The 17,832-nt window shown below is 44.2% G+C and overlaps 1 protein-coding gene across 7 annotated transcripts in view; it reads left to right on the plus strand.

Annotated features, from left to right (window-relative positions):
* COL26A1 (collagen type XXVI alpha 1 chain) overlaps positions 1-17,832 on the plus strand; it is a 176,463-nt gene that overhangs the window by 96,694 nt on the left and 61,937 nt on the right. The window lies entirely within an intron of this gene.

The following is a 17,832-nucleotide window of genomic DNA, read 5'->3' on the forward strand; positions in this document are numbered from 1 at the left end:
ATCTCCCTCTGAAAAGAAGCAGGGAAGAGGCACACGTATGTACTGGGGAACCAGCGAGCCTCAGTTTTGGATCCAGCCACACAGATGGGTTTGGTTGCTTTGTGTTTGTTCCCTGTTCTGGTTATATCTTGTGAATTTCCAAGTAAAGCCCAGTGTGTTATCATCATCTGCACACAAAACCCTATAACCCTTAGTTATTAATTCCCTCTTCCCACTGCCTTGGCTCTCCATAAATCTCAGGCCTGGAATCTTTCTTCCTTTCTTCCCCCCCTGCTCCCACCTCTTTCCCTCTTTTTCTCTTTTAAATTAAACACATTCCAGAGAGAGGCCAGGAGCTGTCAGGAAGCTCTGCACTGATGGGGCTTCCTTTGGGATGTGCAGGCTGATGAGACGCCTGCCCACGCTTCTCCAGCCTGCAGCCATGAGTAAGGGAAGACATCAGCCCGCGGCTTCTGCCCGACAGCCCCTTTGTATTCCTGCTTCGTTAGCAGAAAGTCAGGAGGTAACCGAGGGCCTTTGTAGACAATGGTCTAAAATAGCATGTTTAATTTGTCATCCTCTGTGATGTGAGGGGCCTTTTATCAGAACCAGTGCTTAGCCAGGCTTTCTTCATCCTATGAACAGACAATGGGTACTACTTGCTCATTTGGAATTTTATTCTTTTTATTCAGGCAACTTCGCCAATTTGTTAGAGCTGTCCTCAGTTTTACTCTTGTCTGTCAGTGCAATTGAAGTCCAGTCGTTGTGTAACGTGCAAATAGTAAGCATCCTCGCAGGTAGATACTTTTTACTTTTATTGTTTATAAAATCTACATTTTTGCTTCAGATTATGCTTTGGATTCTTTCTCACTGGGTTTGTTTTGCCAATGCAATCATTAACGTTTGCTCATTAACATGGGATCAACTATTCTAACTTAGTAAGCTTTCCATTTTTGATCAGGTTTGTTCTTTTTCTCACTGTTACTAGAAGATGGAGCAGACCTGAAGTGGGGCAGAGCCCTGTGGAGCCTCCTTCACTGCATCCCGTCCCTTTGGCAGGGAAACGTTGCTCGCTGCTGGGTGATCCTCTGCTGCTTGCCCACCTCCCCTGTAGCAGACTCGTGCAGGCTCTGTATGCTTAGTTGCCTTATGAAGATGCCACAAAAAACTAGGGCTAAACCCATACCAGAATGAAGGTATGTGCAAACTACTATTTTGACTCTGTCCTCAAGGGGCCAGGCATTTCATCAGGGAAGGAAATTTGATTAGTTTGACACCATTTGTTCTCGACAGGTGCATGTTGGTTGTTAAGTGATTTGATTGTTATCTTCCAGGTGCTTATAAATAGTCTGATAATTTAGTGTTGTAGTTTTCTGCACATTGATACAGAAATGGCTGGCTTCTCTTTTCCGTTTTTAAAGATAAGCATCACACTTCCTTCTGCCCAGGCTTCTGGTCTCCCATTGTCCTCCAGAAATTTTTGAACTTGACCATCAGTGGCTCAGCAGGAGATTCTCTAAGTGCCCTCAAAGGTACTGTAATCAGAATCTTAATTATTCACTTATCGAGGTAATTTCTAACAAGATTTTGTCCTCTGAATAGCATGTTTGTGAGGGACACATTGCAAAGTGTCACAGAAAAACAAGGAAAACTTTCATTTTTTTTTAGTTTACAACACTACCTTGATCATACCCAGAAACTCAGCATCCCAGCTGGGTGAGGCCATACCAACTTTCCCCCTCTCCCTGGAAGAAAGCATATAAGAACCTGGGAAACTGGAAGAAGGATCTTAAGGACACTGACTGAAGTCAGCCCAAGAATGGCAAGGGAAAGCCCCTGGGTTGTATGTACTGGAGGCCTTGCTAAAAAATAACAATGAGTCAGCGGATATCCTACCTATTAATTTTGCACTTTGTGTTTGGGTTTACTGGATTCTTTTTACTGTAGCGCTTTAACTGGTGCAAAACGTTTTAACTTTCTCAAAGAGGTCCAAATTCTTTTAACAGATGAGTTGATCTTTTGTGCCAATGAGCGTATGCTTTAGTCTCTGTGCAATTTCCCTTTGAAAGAGTGCCCAGTGCTGCATGATAACAGCTGAAGGCACAAAGTAATTTGATCAAAATATTCAGACATCTTGAGGGATCTAAGGTTTGTCTCACCAAGAACCACTTTCCACCTTTCCCTCACTTCTTTGTCTAGAAAAAATAAGGAAAATAAAATTAGTGATAATAATAATAAAAAACACCAACTGTAATTTATATTTAGAAGCTGGCTTTTCTCTTTGAATCCCTTTCTGGCTCAGCCAAACTCGGAGCCCGGCAGACAGCTGTGAGTTTGTACCATCGATTTCCATGTAAATGTTCCTCAGATAATTACCTGAGGGACCGCGTCTCAAACCGCAGCGGGTGGCCCACAGCCAAGGCGATGGAGCTCTGGCATTGTGTGGGAAGGAGGGTCAGCGCAAATCAAACATGAGCTCCATTCGCACATGAAAAGGAAATAAAACCTCTCCATGCAGGCATGTGTAGAAGCTTCTCGTTAGTCCCTTAGCTAAACATAACCAAGCAGGCAAAATAATGCTGACAAGAAAATGCAAGCACATTTATTAGCCACGCAGTGCCCAGCAGGTCTCAAACTCTTCTTTGTTGCTTTTTTCATTAACTCTGCATCGGCAATCCTCGCTGCCTGTTTGCTTTAAGAGCTGAAAATCTTTAACGGGCTAGAGGCATGCATAAAAAGTTGGTAGCAGCAAACATAAAAAGCCAAGGTGAACGTGTATCACGCAAGGCTGCGAGCTCCTTGGGGGGAAGTGTGAAAGCTGGATTTCACGCTCTGCTCCTCGCACAGTCCATGCAGAAAAATGGGTTCCTCCAACTGCGTGAGCTGGCTTGGAGGTCTGCCGCAGAGAGATGGGATGTACCTGCTCTTTGCCTATGAGCTTGAAGAGAGGCCAGGGTAACTAGCTCAGACTTGCATGGCTGGCTTTCAGGTGCCCAAATCAGTGCAAATAAATCCTACAGTTGTGACGTAGGCAGGGATTGGTTTCAGGGAAGTATGTCTGGCTGGGGGAAGTAGGATGTCAGTGTATGCCATCGTGTCCTGCCAAGCTGGTAACATCAGAACTGTCAGGAACAGGTCTGAAGGCCCTGGGCTGCTGAGCGTGATCTTTGTCCAGGATGCAAAACCTTCATCTGGCTCCTTTTCTACCAACAAGAGCAAAGGGGAGAACCCAGTTTTCTTAGCCAAACTGTTGGAGTGGCCTGTTCAACGAGCGACCCCTCTGGTCTCAGGTCTCATCTTTCTGAGCGTCTGTTCTGTGAAGAAGTTGCCGTATTTTGTTATGTGTGGTTGCTCTTCATTATAATGGGGACCTGCAGGTGTGGTTATAGAGGTATGCTTTGCACTGAACGGGCCGCAGGAGAAATAAAGTTTCAGAAGGATTGCATTACCTGAACTAACTCGTGTTTGCTCACTGTAGAGATAGCATCATCCTTTTCAGTAAGGAAAGTCACAGCCCCCAGCTTGGTGAGATGTCCGTGAGTCAGCTGAGAACCAGCTCGAGGAGTGGAAGGCAAAAATTCATCCCATAGAACGATTCCGGGCAGTGTAATCTAAATTCAGGCACTTAAGCCACAACTAACTGGGTGCCCCCCGTGTAACAGAGAAAAAGGAGTGTGAGGAAGTAGCAAAGTATTTGTCCCACATGGAGACTAAATATCTGTTATCGGCGATCTCTCTGGCCTGCTTCCTCTGTTGTTTCTTTCTCTCTGGAGATCTGGCAATTGGATTGATTTGCTGCCTGACTCACTGTCGTAGACTGAGATACCGAGAACTGCTGACAGTATTAATAAAATTAGCGTTAGGGAGGATGTTTGAACATTTGCCTTTGACGTTTTTAAGGCAGAGAACTGACATTTAGTCTAAATTAAAAAAGTTACTGAATTGCCTTTTTTTTTTTTCCATAGTTTTCTTCTGAAAGCTTAGTCTGGAATTAAGAATTTTGGATTGGAAGTTTTGATCTCCCTTTTCACTGAGAATCTCTGGTTAGTTAAGGAAACACTAGATATTGAACAGAGTTCTTGGGAGAAATATTTTCACAAAACTAAAAGATAAATATAATACAAGTGTCTGTGGCAGGATTGGTTTATGATAGCGAGGGTTATTTTTTTTCTCTCAGGTGACACAGAGGTCAAACTGCAATAATGGTCTTAACGTCAAAATCTAAGGACAGGCAAAGATCTAGTTTTTATTTTTCAAGAATGGTTTGCATCATTACTTTTAAATGCAGTTGCCTGGTCTTTAGGTTATGTGATTAACTTTTACTCCCTCTGGGAAATGACTGAATTCAGGAGACATTTGTTTCATTTCATAACTGCTCTTTGTCTATACATCTTGCACTCCATTTTCATGTGGTATAGTTTATCCCCAGGTAAAAGCAGCAGGCTTAACTTTGGTTTTGCTCTGGTCTGCAAGAAGATAGCTTTCCAATAGCCACAGTGTAAGCAGTTTGCAGTAGCCCTTCAGGTTTTTGTTCAGGTGTTTGCCCAACACGTGTAGCTGCCTCACGTTACTGCAAGCCTGCTTTGATGTTCCCGTTCCGTAACCTGGAGCCACTGCGACCACTCAGCATCCATGTAAAACGTGAAAGCATTGGAAAGATCTTTCAGGCTTTCACACTTGTTGGCAAGTTACGTCCTTTCAGAGGAGAAGGCAAGAGACTGCAGTTATGGAAGTCCAGCTCTGATGCAGAGCAAGAGCGCTGCTGAGTGTCCTCCCGTCCTGCCTCTCTCCCTGCCAGCCTATTCCCGTGCCTGGGGGGAATGTAAGCTTTTGGGGTTGGAATTGGCATTGCTTTGTGCACATATTGTTTTGAGACCATGTGTGCAGGCTATGCACTGTTATTTCCAGAACTAGATACCCTTCAGTGGATTTTTCTGTGGAGGAATTGTTGGCTGAGCTCACGCAGAAAGTCTGTGCCACTCATGGCTGCACATGTGGCTGAGTTCCTCTTACCTTCGGTGAGGGGTTGTGCCAGAATCCAAAGGCCTTCTCCTGCTCCCCTAGAGACAGTGTTGCTTGTTCTGTCCGTCAAAAGGTTGCTTTTTTCATTTTTTCCCTTTCCCTTTCTCAGACTGCAGAAAGTATAAATAATTGTAGTGCTGAATTTTTGGAAGCTTTTCTCCCCCTCCCCCATTTCCTGAAAAGCTTGCATACGGAGTGAGACACTCATAAGCTTTTCCGAGATAAGAATTTAATTTATTTACGCTTCATTGTTCCAGGCATGGCTACAGACTGGTTTGGAAATTTGCTGTTCCAACTTTAACAGGTCACAGCACGGAAAGGAGCAGCTGGATTTTTCTCCAGAGCAGCCGTCAGCTGTTGGAAATCTCTTGATACTTCCCTGGCTTCTCCAGATTCAGCGTTAACTTCTCCTTCCTGTAACAGGAATTATGCTACGTGCTGTAGACTCTTTAGCTAGCAAAAAGGAGTAGAGCATAGAGGCCACGCCATTGCACCTCCCTCTCACCTTCGTAAGGACAAAGCGTGAGAGCAAAGCACTGTCCAACTCCAACATCTCCCAGAGTTTCTGAAGTAACTTCTGTGGCTTGCGCAAGTAGGCAATGAGGTCTAAGTCAAGAAATGCAAACGTTTTGCATTCTATTACATCGCTTTTCCTTCTCACCTCTTCTGGTCTTAAAAAGAGCCTTCCCCATTACATAATCCAGTGTTCCAGTCAGATAGCTGAGCTTCAAAGGCAGCAGGCCCATTTCTTGTCTCACGCTGACTATATGGCAGTGTAATTCTGTTGGCTGCAGTGAAGTTACTCCCGATTTGCACTGTTAGAATGGCCCATATGTTAAATCTATATGATGACATATGTAGAATATGTAATATAGCCAAGTAGCCTTGCCATGAGAACTGTATTCCAGTGTTGCTTGACTTTCTTGAAAACACAATGGGAAAAATGTTACATTGCATTAAGTAATAATTAATGTAAGCCATGAGAGAGAGAAACTCAAGCAACTTGTCTCTTTGATCTGCATGTTTTACTGAGAACCAACTCAGAGTGGCAGAACTGGTGACTGTTTGGCAGAAGTTGAGCTGTTGGTTGCCTGTCTTCTGGCCTCGATGCTCACTGTGATCTGCCCTTCCACACCAATTAAAAAAAATATGCAAGCAGATTTTCTGCTTCATCTTTCATGTTGTTTTTATCAGATCCCTCATCATAATGTTTCTCAGTACCAGCTCTGTGCTCTGAGTCATCGGTCTTGAATGTCTCAAGGCTGTGGGCGAAACCATTATAGGGAGGTTACACAATGCCGGAGTGTCCCCATGGCCATCTTACATTCAGTCACAAGCAGGGTAAGTTTTTTTCATATAACTAAAGCTCTTTATGGGAAGGAAAAAAAAGTGGGAAGAAGAAAGAAAAGGGAAAAACTCCATACAGTTACCAGTGGTGGTTAGTGAACTTGTGATTTATGATCTGTGAAAAACACAGGGAAATAACTGGAAGTCAGGAGGGAAGAGTTACTAGCCATGACATCATTAACTCAGGTAATGTAAAACTTCATGTTTGTATGCTTAGAATGGGAGACTTGTCTGTTGAGTTTATGGTAAAAGGGGTGGATTCTGCTTTGGTGTAAACTATCATGGATCCACCTTTGATATGACAAAATATTCACTGTCCTTTTGCATGGTTATGTCCTGGCTGGGAGAGTCTCAGTTCTGTGAGGTGTGACCTTTTCCCATTAGCCTTTCCAGTTAAGGTACGAGAGAGAGGATGTAAATTTGTTGTTAGCCTTATAGGCAGCAAGTAGCTGGAAGAAACGCAGATTGAAATTTCTAGGTTGATTTGATGCATTGTTGACTGTTTTCGGGCATTTTGTCTCTTCCCAATGTTCCCGACTCTGAGCTGTTCATTAAAAGGGAAAAAAGAAAACAGTTTCCTCTAGTTAAGGCACTTAATCATGTTTCTGATATCCACAGATGCACCCCCCTGAATGGCCTGCTGAATATGAGACTCCTGGCTCTCCCCAGAGGATATCAGGGGATCATCGTTCACACATCTAGCTTCCGTAATGATGGACGGGATTATTAGAGAAAATCCCCTTGTGCATCAGCGAGTCTAAACTCATGTGGTTCTTTTGCCTATGCATTTAGATTCTAATTCACAAAATAAAACAGCTGGACCAGGACAGGCAAGGCCAAGTTCTCTGGGGGAGTGGTACGTTGTATTTTGCTAGCCAAGCGCTCACAGCTTGGGCAGCGTTTTGTGCTTTGTCTGAACCTGAGGTCGTCTTGGTTCATGTGGGGGAATATCATTGCAAAAAACGTTCTGAAAATGATGGCATTTAAGGTTCCTGTTCGTGTTATCTTATGAGGTGTGACTTCATTGCACAACTTTCCTCCTGAATTTTTTTGCAGCGTGCTCAGAACACCCCATGTCCCGGCCAGTGCTAAACCTACTTGCTTGTTAATTGAAAAATGATGAGGGGAATTGGTAGCCCTCTATAGAGTGAAGTATTCCATAGACATCTGGTGTTAGATGCATGTATCCAAGAGGTGAGAAATAGGAAAGCAATTGTCTGTGTCCCTGAGGAACTGTAACCCTGTCAGTAATGGTTTTTATTCAGGGAAAGCAGCAGGGAAGGTGCCTTCACTTCTGAAAAGCATGGACAGTGTTGGTATTGAGGCAGAGGATTTTCCTGCCTGTCCTGTGAGTGGGAGAGAGCCGAGGACACGTTATCTTATGAGAAGGCCGATGCAAATGGAGAAATCTGTCCTGTCCGAATGGCAACGGGAGGTGGCTGGGCAGATGCCTTTCAACCACGGACTAACTGAAATGTCTACCAAGCTTCAGAGATGAAAAAATGTAATTTACCCTCCCGTAAGCAGAATGAGAAATCCATGTGCATTCCCATCCTATGATTTTGGGTTAATCTTCCACTGGCTTGTGATTTCTGAGGAGCTACAGATTGAATCCAGGCATGCTTGCTAGCGAACTCTAATTTCCGAGATGGGGGTATTATTTACTTATTTATTTATTTTTCTTTCAAATTCCTTCGCTACCAGAGGACACAAACGGATTCTTAGACACTAATTTAAAAATACTACTATTAATAACAACCTAACGTGTGCTATTTGCCAAAAGCTGGGAATCAGCAATGATGAAAGACGAAACTGCCCCAGGTTTCTTGGCAAAAGCGATGTAGGCAAATATTTCAAAGGTCATTTCAGTTTTAAAATTTGCTTCCTTGGAGATTGTGCTGTGGCAACGTTTGCCTTCTAGATGTTATCAGAGAGCACTGGAATTCATAGTAACTGAAATTAAAGAATTTTAGGATGTAAAGCCTGGACGTTAAAGATACGGCCCTGCTGTCCCCGGTCCTGCTGTTCTCATCAGCCTTGCTGGTCTGACGGGCATTTGCTGAGCAGTCCACTTCCAGCATTTCGCAGTCAGCAGGCTGCATCGCCAGCTCAGAATGATTTGCTTGGCCCCATTCTCTTGACAGGCCTGTCCTATTTGTCATATGTTGGCCCTTCAATAAGCTTGTGCGGTTTTAAAATAAAAAACAACTAAACAACACACAACCCCTACCTTGCTCATGCACTGCTTGACTTAGCAGCAGTGCTCCAGTAGCACCAGGAGAGCACTCAGTCCAGGGCCCCGTCGTGCAAGTGCTGAACGAGCTCCGGCACAGCAGGAGCCGCCAGATGCAGGTCTGTGGCCCCGAGCATTCCCGTTTTTGCATGGGAATAACGGAGGCCTTGAAGAAGTGCTGCACTGATGGATTTGGCAAAAAGTGTCTTATGGAAGGAACAGCTACTAACGGCAGAAGTTTTTTCTCTCACTGTTTTATTTCTCCTCTCCAGAGCAGGGCTACCCAAACAGTGTTTTCTGAGATCAGCTGGGTCTTCCTGGAGGTCTGCCTATTTTTTACCACGCTTCTCGGGGAAAGTTCGTGCCTAGTCTGCATGGCCCTGGCACCGCGTGCCTGCTGCACTGAAGGCACAGGAGATGCTGTCCCAACAGACTGGAAGAGAGGGCTGAAATGTGGCTTGAGGAATTGGTGACGAGATGCGAGCTGGTGTGGCTGTTCCAGACCTCGCAGCTGGGGATCGCCCTGCTCTGGTTGGGCCCGGGGCTGACTCACTTCTCTGAACTCAGGGCTGCCTTTGAAGGCCTTTCTTAACGAGAGGTCGGGCATTGCCTGATCACTTCCCCACATTCTGTGCAGTGCATTTCTCTCACTGGGAAACCAGTTTGCAGAGCCTTTGAGTCATCTGTGTCTGAAGGATAGCAATGTAGGAAAACAAATACCTTCTTTCAAATGCTCTGAGCACCTTTTGATGCTATCCTAATATTAATGTAGCATAATGTAGTTGCAGAGTATAAAACTTGTTGCATTTGGTTATTAGGAGAGATAAGTCTAACAATTCCAACTCTTATTTACTATTTTCAGCCTTATGTTCTGACCTGTAGTTCACTGGGTGTGCCAGAAGGCTGTGTCCCAAGCATTAGTAGGAAACACTATTTATGCTTTTCATTACCCCACAAAGCTGCCGCGGATCTCCCTGCCACTGCCTGGAGCAGCTCCAGAAAAGCTGCCCTGGGTGCGCTGGGCTCTTGCAGTTTGCCGTCTCTCCTTGGGGCATCTTGTACCTCGGTGAGCGGAAGTGAAGTCTTTTCTCAGTGGAAAAAAAGGGCTTGTATGAGAGCTTTAACTCAGAGAATTGCAGCGAAAGGAGATGCTGTGAACTGGCCTGCTCTCCTACAAGTCAAGAAGTGGCTACGCTGATCTGGGGTCACGAGCAGAGTGCCTGCTTCTTTGAGCAGAGGACAATACCCCAGGGTATGGTCGGGTTTCTGGGAGGTTTCAGCACCTACTCACCGTGCTTCTTTCCTTATCTCCCCCCAGCAATCAGAGGGCATGTGGAACACCTTTTTTTTCACGGAGTCAAGCTGCGGATTGAAAAACCCACTGCAGTAAATTGTGAGCAGGTTTCTGTTTTGACTTTTCAATTTATATTGCTGAAGACAAATTTTATTAGTAATATCTTGGGCAACTCAGCAATGGATTTTTAGGCTCTGACTGGGTGCCTGGAGCTGCATTTCTTTGAACTGTCTTTTAGAGGAACTGCAGCTGTATAAATGGATGAAGACTGTGGAAAGAAACTATAAATATGGCTTTATTAAGGTGGGTTTTTAAATCAAAGTAACTTTTTGAAATATTTTAATGAAGCTTAAAAACTATTTTCCAGTTCTTTCCAACAGCTATGTTACTTTTCAGCAATGGGGGGCATGGTATTGAGGGAACTGTGGCCTCTGCATACGTGGCAGTGGAAGTGGCAGTGCCTTTGCCGTAAGACTTTCTACCTTGGACAGACAACTTAAAGTGATCAGGGACCAGCAGGAATCTTCTGCTGCTATTTTTCAAGGTGCAGACTGCAAATAGATTTTGCAGGGCTGTGCTGGGATAGTGCTATGTGTGCTGGGGGTTAGGGAGTGAGGAACTGGGGGGGATTTGGAGGCATTTCCTGATGCCCTGCAGTGTTTCTCACTGTGGGCAGTGGTGGATTGTGCCTTACCAGGAATGTGACAGGCTCACTCAGGATATGTCTTCTTGCTAAAAGTTAATTGGAAACAACAATTTAGCACATAAAAAATGTGCTAGCATAGCTTAGTGATGGTTAGTGCATTATATTCCCCTCATGTTCTTGTCACAGACAGTTTAGGCTCTCTTTGCTTAAGCGCATGTGGCAGGTATCTGAAGCCCACAAGCCAACGGGTGCTTTGAGCTGGCTGTCCCAGGAGTTAAACGTGGGTTCAGTAAGTGCTGCTGAAACTCTTGTTTTCTTTGCAGCTGGGAGCTGATGAAACTGTAGAAGAAGCTAGGGCTTTGCATCGGAAAAGCCATGTCCATTTTAGGTGAAACACAGTTCCATTGCTCCACCTCTTGACTCCAAAGTTGGCCTCATTGAAAACCAGAGACTCAGACTGAAAATGGCCAAGAGAGAGCGGAGCAAGGTGATTGGAAAGTCAGTGTGAAACCACTGGAACTTCTGTCCTGCTGTCCTGCAGTGCTTTTTTTTTTTTTTTTTTTTTCTGGCATGAGGGCATGTCTTTAAGGAGAACACCAGACAAGGTTCTTCACTGAAGCGCAAGTCCATAGCATGAAAGAAATCATTCAGAAAGCTCTCAGTGGTAGTCTGAGGAGCGTAAAAATAGCTGTGATGGAAGCGGTTTTCCTCTCGGCACAGACACCAGGGTATGTGCACATGTGAATGCATCTGTGTAAATGAATGTGTAAAGGAAAGGCCCTGGAGTCCATCATCCCGAGGTGGTCTGAGCAAGGGTTTCCATTCGGCAGGGCCTGGCACACAGGCCCTGAAGCAGCCACTGTGTTCTGTTTCAGGAGGCAGAGGTGTTCCAGATACACTACCATCATGGTAAAAATGCCTTTGTTTTTGGCATAAGGGTAACTACCCCTTTTTTGAGTGTCACATTTTACCCGCTTGCAGTTTCCTGCTTGTATGTTTTGGCTTTTGACCAGGACCTTGGGCTCTGTGTGCTCATATGGTTTTGATAAAACATTGAACTTAGACAATACATCTTCTTGGACATTTCTTCCTGTTAGATTCAAGTGTGATACAAAGCAACCAGTACTTGATCAGTAGCAGACACTGTTTTTATCAAGCATTGTTGGATGTTCATTAGCCATGAAAGGACTGCAGAGAAAACTTGCTGCAGCACAGACCAGTACAGGTAGGTGCTTCCTCTTCCGAGCTCTCCTTTGAGCCACTTGAGCAAAGCCCTAGGCTGTAAAGTTTGGTGCACTTTTGAAGTCCATATTCACGTACTTGGCTACAGCAGCTAAGCTATTTGGCTGGCATTTATCTTGCTGCTTTTACAGACTTGTTAGTCTGCTAAGAGAGATAAAAGCTATGAGATATTGAACAGTGGCAGATGAATGGGAGTAGCAATCTCATTAAAAACCATCTCCTAGTTCTGACATTTTAGATACCACTTAATGAACACAAGCCCATTTTTCATGGTCTGCCCAAGGAGCATGAGACCTCTATAACCACAGTGATTTTGTACAGCCTCTGTAATGCAGTGAATATACTTAATATGTGCAAGGAAAGGACGTATCACCTTTGCATTTAGAAGATAGGGATCTAAACCAGAAGGCTACTCTGCTGATGTGGGCACAACAAACGTCTATCAGCGTAGTAGCCTGCCTGTAACCCTCCCCACCATGCTCTATTTTCTGTGCCGTCAGCCAGCAGACATGCAGTGAGCAATGGACAGGTCTTCCAGCAGGAGTGGTCTCTGTGAATCGCTGCATGTGAGCGTGAGGATGGGTGAAACACGCTGCAGGGCAGGGTAGGTGACATTTGGAAGGCCTGAAGTCACCTTGGAAATGCTGCTACGCAGGGTGCTTGGCTGCATTCTGCCTACTGAAGTGTTACAGGTGACTGGATAGCATGTAGATTAGAATCACTGGGATTTAACTTGCTTTGGGTTTTTGTCCGCCTTGTTAGCTTTAATCCTTCTGAAGCTGTTTGGTCCCAGCTTTTCAGGTGTCACACTTAAAAAACATATAATACCTACGTGCACTGCTTACACATTACACAGATGAGCACACAAGAGAAAGCAGTGTGCAGAAATACATGGAAGCTATCCAGCTGAGTTGTTCCGTGTGCTGTTGGGAAGCCTGTAACACACAGGAAGATAAAAGCCACCCAGCCTTACAGACCGCCATTGTCGGAGGTTTTGGCCTGACCTCTCTTTGTCAGGATCCGACAGACATGTTTATCCACCACGAGAGAGGTTGAGTGACACTGTGCGGGCTTCTTTGTTCTCAGCTTTTTTATCTCTTTACGTCTCCTCTCCCTTCCTTCATCCGGTGGACTGAGATGAAAGTCGCGTGCACCCCTCTGCAAGCTTCCTGATAGATCCAATTAAAATACCTCATTCTTGTAGCACATGTGAGGGTTGAGCCATTGAACCTATTCAGCTGGAGGGTTACAATCCTAGAGCTTTTTTTCTGTCCTGGTCCTGGGATTACAGGGATTCAAACCTGAGATTGAGCATTTAAACGTTTACAGGAAGGGCTGGTAGAACTTCATGTGGTATTGGCTTTTCAATAGGTTTTCACACAACATGGAACTGAGTCTTGCAACATTAAATACTGTACCTGCAGTGAATAGATGTGGTAGAATACCATTTAATTTGTATGTGTTGCACACCTCTAAAATCCGCTAGGCTATTTGAACAGAAGAAAAGCCAAAAAAATAGAACTTTTTTCCTAATTTTCCAGCTGTACAAATCCAGCTTGGATATTAAAAAGACTAAGTCTCGTTAAACATTTTTTGTCTGTTGTATCTTGACCGATTCACTACAGTTATCAAAGACCTGGTTCTCAGAGTGTTGTAAGTAACTGTGGTGGGTTTTTTTCGTCATATCTTGATCCTCAAAGGCAAGAGATACTCTCAGGCTAAGAGCTGACTACAGTTTTCTCAGTGACACTGAAACACATGATACACCCACACTTGATCTGTTTCCAGGTCTTGAGATTAGAAGGCAGCTGACAATGTTATTAATGACACATAGGATGAGGGGGGAATCCTTCTTATATTCCCTGGACTGATTGTTCTACTGATAATAATTAGATTTTAGTTTTGCTAGTACCATACGTATAGGGAACAAAAAGAAATGTACAGCAGAGGTTCCGTTTTTTTGAAGCGTCACTCATCTAAGCCATCTCTGACTTAAAAAATGAAGTTGCTTTTACAGAAACCATGCAAAACTGTTGTCAGGACTTCTATGAAATACTGTAGCGTCCTAATAATAACTTCTAGCTGAAAAATCTTGGCATCCTGCAGTTTAGGAAAGGGTTTTAAAATTCACCTTCAGTTTTTGGGCAACAGGCAAAACATGTGGCTCTGTTTAGGAGCTATTTTCGTTAAAGCTTGACAATACAGGATGATAAAATACAGCTGCATTGTTTAAACTTTCAATTTAATTTCTGGTTTCTGTCCAAGTTGTTTCATCAATATGGCGCCATTCATTTCAAAACAAAGCTCTTGGAAGAGTCTCCATTACCCCACCATTGATCAAGAGGGTGTTAAAATGTGGAGCCTAATTATGTTCCTGGCCTGTTTGGAATTCCAAAATTGGATTTTTATAACTGTCAAATTTGCAATCAGGGTAACTTTCCATGACAATTAGTCAGAATTATTAGGGCTCTTGTTGCCAGGGAGTTGTAACTAGTGGTGGCGTTTCACTTTTCAAGGCTCTGTAAGTGTCAAAGGCAACATATATCATGCAGGATAGCCATTTGACTACGACGTTGTCTATGCTTAACTGCACCCAAATGTCTACTACTGTTACAGCCATTTTTATCCATTCTCCGAGGTTGAGTTGCTGCCACAACCTCTACTGCAAGCTCTGAGATATAATTAACTACTGGGTTCTGCCTTGTTGCAAAATGGGCCTTGTGAAACCGTGACATGAAAAAGTTCATCCTGAACATTTCACTCAAGCTCAGCTTGGTAAGGGCCAATACTCAGCAGGCTGTTAATGCTGCTGCTGGTGGTTAATTATTGCTATGAATGTTTAAAATAAGGTAGGTATAACTATACAGCCCATTTGGATGAGTGGATGGATGCTCTCTCTTCTCAGTCTGTTTCCTGACTTGCAGGTAAAGCCATTCCCCGTGTGCGTAATGCTACCCACAAACCTACCTTTTTCACTGTAGAACAGACTTTTGCTGATGCAGTACTTTAGGCTTAATGCTGATGTGTGAATGTATGTGTTCACAGAAGAGTAAATGCTTACCAAAACCTTTCTTTCCCTAATGCGCAACATTTATTCAGAAGCATCCACTCAAGATGCCCATGATGTGTTGGCCTGCTGGTGTGAACAGAGTTTTGTCATCAAATTCAAGCTTTAGATCAAGTAGTAACTCATTTATGACCATGTGTTTATCTTTGCACTTAGTTAAATGAACCACTTTGCAGTAGCAGCGTTTGCTTAAGATGCACCCCTCCACCGTGCCTGCCGTTCCTCCCCCGTGCTCTGCCCTTGCTGTTCCACTGACTCAGGCATCTCTGCAGCCACGTGCTTGAAATAATTGATCTTCCTGTAAAATAATAAATATGAGGGGGTTATAAATTGGGTTATTTTTCATCTCTCTTTCCCCATCTGATTCACTGTCCATCTGGGTGGTATGCACACACTCATTATGAAAACAGTGGCAAGTTTTTAAACCAGTTAAGCTTAAGGAAGCCAGATTCTGCCTTTTTCTTCCTACCCAATGCCTCGAACGTCTCCGTGTCGACCAACATACATTGACGTGAATTGTCATGGCCACTTTTGACAAGATCTGGAATACAGCTTTACTGATACAGGGTCAAGGTTGTTCCAGCCCCTAGTCCTGCAGGAAGTTTGCCCTGGAAGGAAGAGGGCTTGTAATCAATTCAGTTTAATTAAATCAACCTAAACTAATTGTCAGCTAATAAAATAGTGTTGGTCAGCTCATAAAATAGAAATGAAGATTAAAAGAGTAGTTGCCATGAACAGGTGGTAACTCTGTTTCCAAGTTAGACCACATTACTCTCTGGCACGGGATCCCTGAGAATACCTCATATTCCAGTTTTTTAAAAAAATGTTTATGAAACTTATAAAATATAGGGCTCATTTTATAACCAATTTTCTATCTCACCTGCCAAGAGCAGTGGGGGTTGAGCCAGCACAAGGCGGATGCAGAGTTTTAGGCAGCTCTCCAGAAATGGATTCCCTGTGCAGGGCTGCGGATTAGATTTCTACCTTTGAGTGGCCTTTCTTTCTGCAGTTCTTGTGATTTAGTTTGCTCTTTCTTGTTGCTGTTACAGAAAAGACCATGTAAACATTTTTTGATGTCATTGATTTCAGCCTGGCACTGTTGTGCTAAGGGAAGATGCTTCCTATGCTGCGCTGGGGATGCGGTTCAACTCTGATGGGTCTTGAGTCAGTAACAGGATCCCTCTGGAGCTGGCCCTTGGTAGTTCTGTCGACTCTGCAGTTCTTGCAGAAGGCATAAAACATTTATCTAATTTTAACTGGAAGGGACTAACTGGAATCATTATCTGCCCCTTGAAGTAGAACGTGGTGGTTTGTAGTTGCTGTTAATAGCAGGATAATGAAAGAAAATTTATTGCAAACTGGTTATTGTATCACTCCATTAACAGTGCAAAACTATGTGTTTGCGTGGATTTTGGTATGGCTTGCAGCTAGTTTGAACGCTCTGTGCTGATGCAAGGGTTTCTGTAGCAAAGTGCCTTGTTGCACTCCATCTCGTGCCCATTTTCTGCACCCACCAATTCCCAGAAAGCTCATGAAAACCTCAGTTGGTTGCTCACATGCTAAGTCTTCCAAGCTGGCATAGGCACTGGACAGCTAGATTAATTTTCTCTTCCACATCAGTGGAAGATTACAACTGCTGCTTGCACAGAGGCAAAACTGCCCCTCTCCACGCAGCAGGAAAAGTCTTGCCAGTTAAGCACTGTGTCTCTGTCGTGTTTTCAGAAATGCTCTGGTCCAGCCTGGTTGCTGCCCTGCCTTAGGGTGTGTCCTTGATCCTGCTCTCCGCTCTGCAGCCAGAGATGAGCTTACAGCACATGTTTGCATGGCTCGGAGTCAGCTGGCATCACTAACGCTCCTAGGAGGGTCCATCCTCTCTGTTCGGGGTTTTTCAGCAGAAGGCATCTCCTCCCAGCTGCCAGGGCTTGAGCTGGTGGGACTAGAAGTGATGTGAGTGGTGCAGCATGAGCTGTGGTCATGTTGGGAGCACCCCCTTGGGTTCCTGATCCGATTTGCCATCTCTCTGAAGAGTAAGCGTGACTTGAACTCCATGTCTTGGATTAAACCAGATGAAAAGATTCCTCCCACTGGGCATCCTGTGAGTGACTTCTGTCTCCTCTGAGACAGAATTTCTTTAAGAAAAAAGAAACAAAATAGGGTTGGTTTTCGTTCAGGGCAGTTTTCTGTTCATTCATATCTCCTGTGCTTGCCCCAGCATGATGGAAATGGCCTCTGGGAGTGACAGCAGCAGCTAAGTCTGCATTTACTTCCCTCAAAGGACAGATTTTGAATGAACATAACACCGGTGTAAAGCATCAGCCCTCCAAAGGGAACTGCATGGCTATTAGTTGAGTATTTGAGGGTCTTAAGGGCCTCCCGGCTTTGTCCAGATTTGCACAGGTGGAATTGCACCGACGTCTGCCAGTGGAGATTGGAGCAGGGCAGTCAGCAAGCCTGCTGCTCGGCTTTCTAGGAACATGTGCAAAAAGATCCAGGACCCCAACCTAACCAAAACCATACTCAAAGCAATTATCTGATCTTGTTTGTTTGTTTTTAATGCGATGTTTCTAGACACTGGTACAACAAACACACTCTTGTAAAATCTTGTAACAGTTGTTTGTAGTTAGTATCTTCGAGATGACTGTGTGTGTGCTGATCATGACTAATGTGCATCGCTCCAGTGTGACCGTCATCCGCCAGGGCTGTGGGAAACTTTTGGTACCAAGACAATTATTTCCTCAGCTTGTTTAGCGTTTTTCTATGTCCTTTTTTTTTACCCTTCTATGTAAGAATACATAGATGCTAATTTGCTCATCTATTGTGCTTTCCAGATGAAAGTGCTTTGTGGCTCACAGACTTAAATAATAAGGTCTTCCCCGACCTCAGAGTGGTTACAAAGGCAGTTGGAGTCATCATCTCTGGTTTTACATGTGGAGATGGAAAAATCTCTAGAGGCGAGGTAACCTCACGGGCAGACCCGCTTCTCTGAAGCGTCCCCGGGTTTT

This window comes from Oxyura jamaicensis, chromosome 19 (genome assembly GCF_011077185.1).
Source record: "Oxyura jamaicensis isolate SHBP4307 breed ruddy duck chromosome 19, BPBGC_Ojam_1.0, whole genome shotgun sequence".
NCBI lineage: Eukaryota > Metazoa > Chordata > Aves > Anseriformes > Anatidae > Oxyura > Oxyura jamaicensis.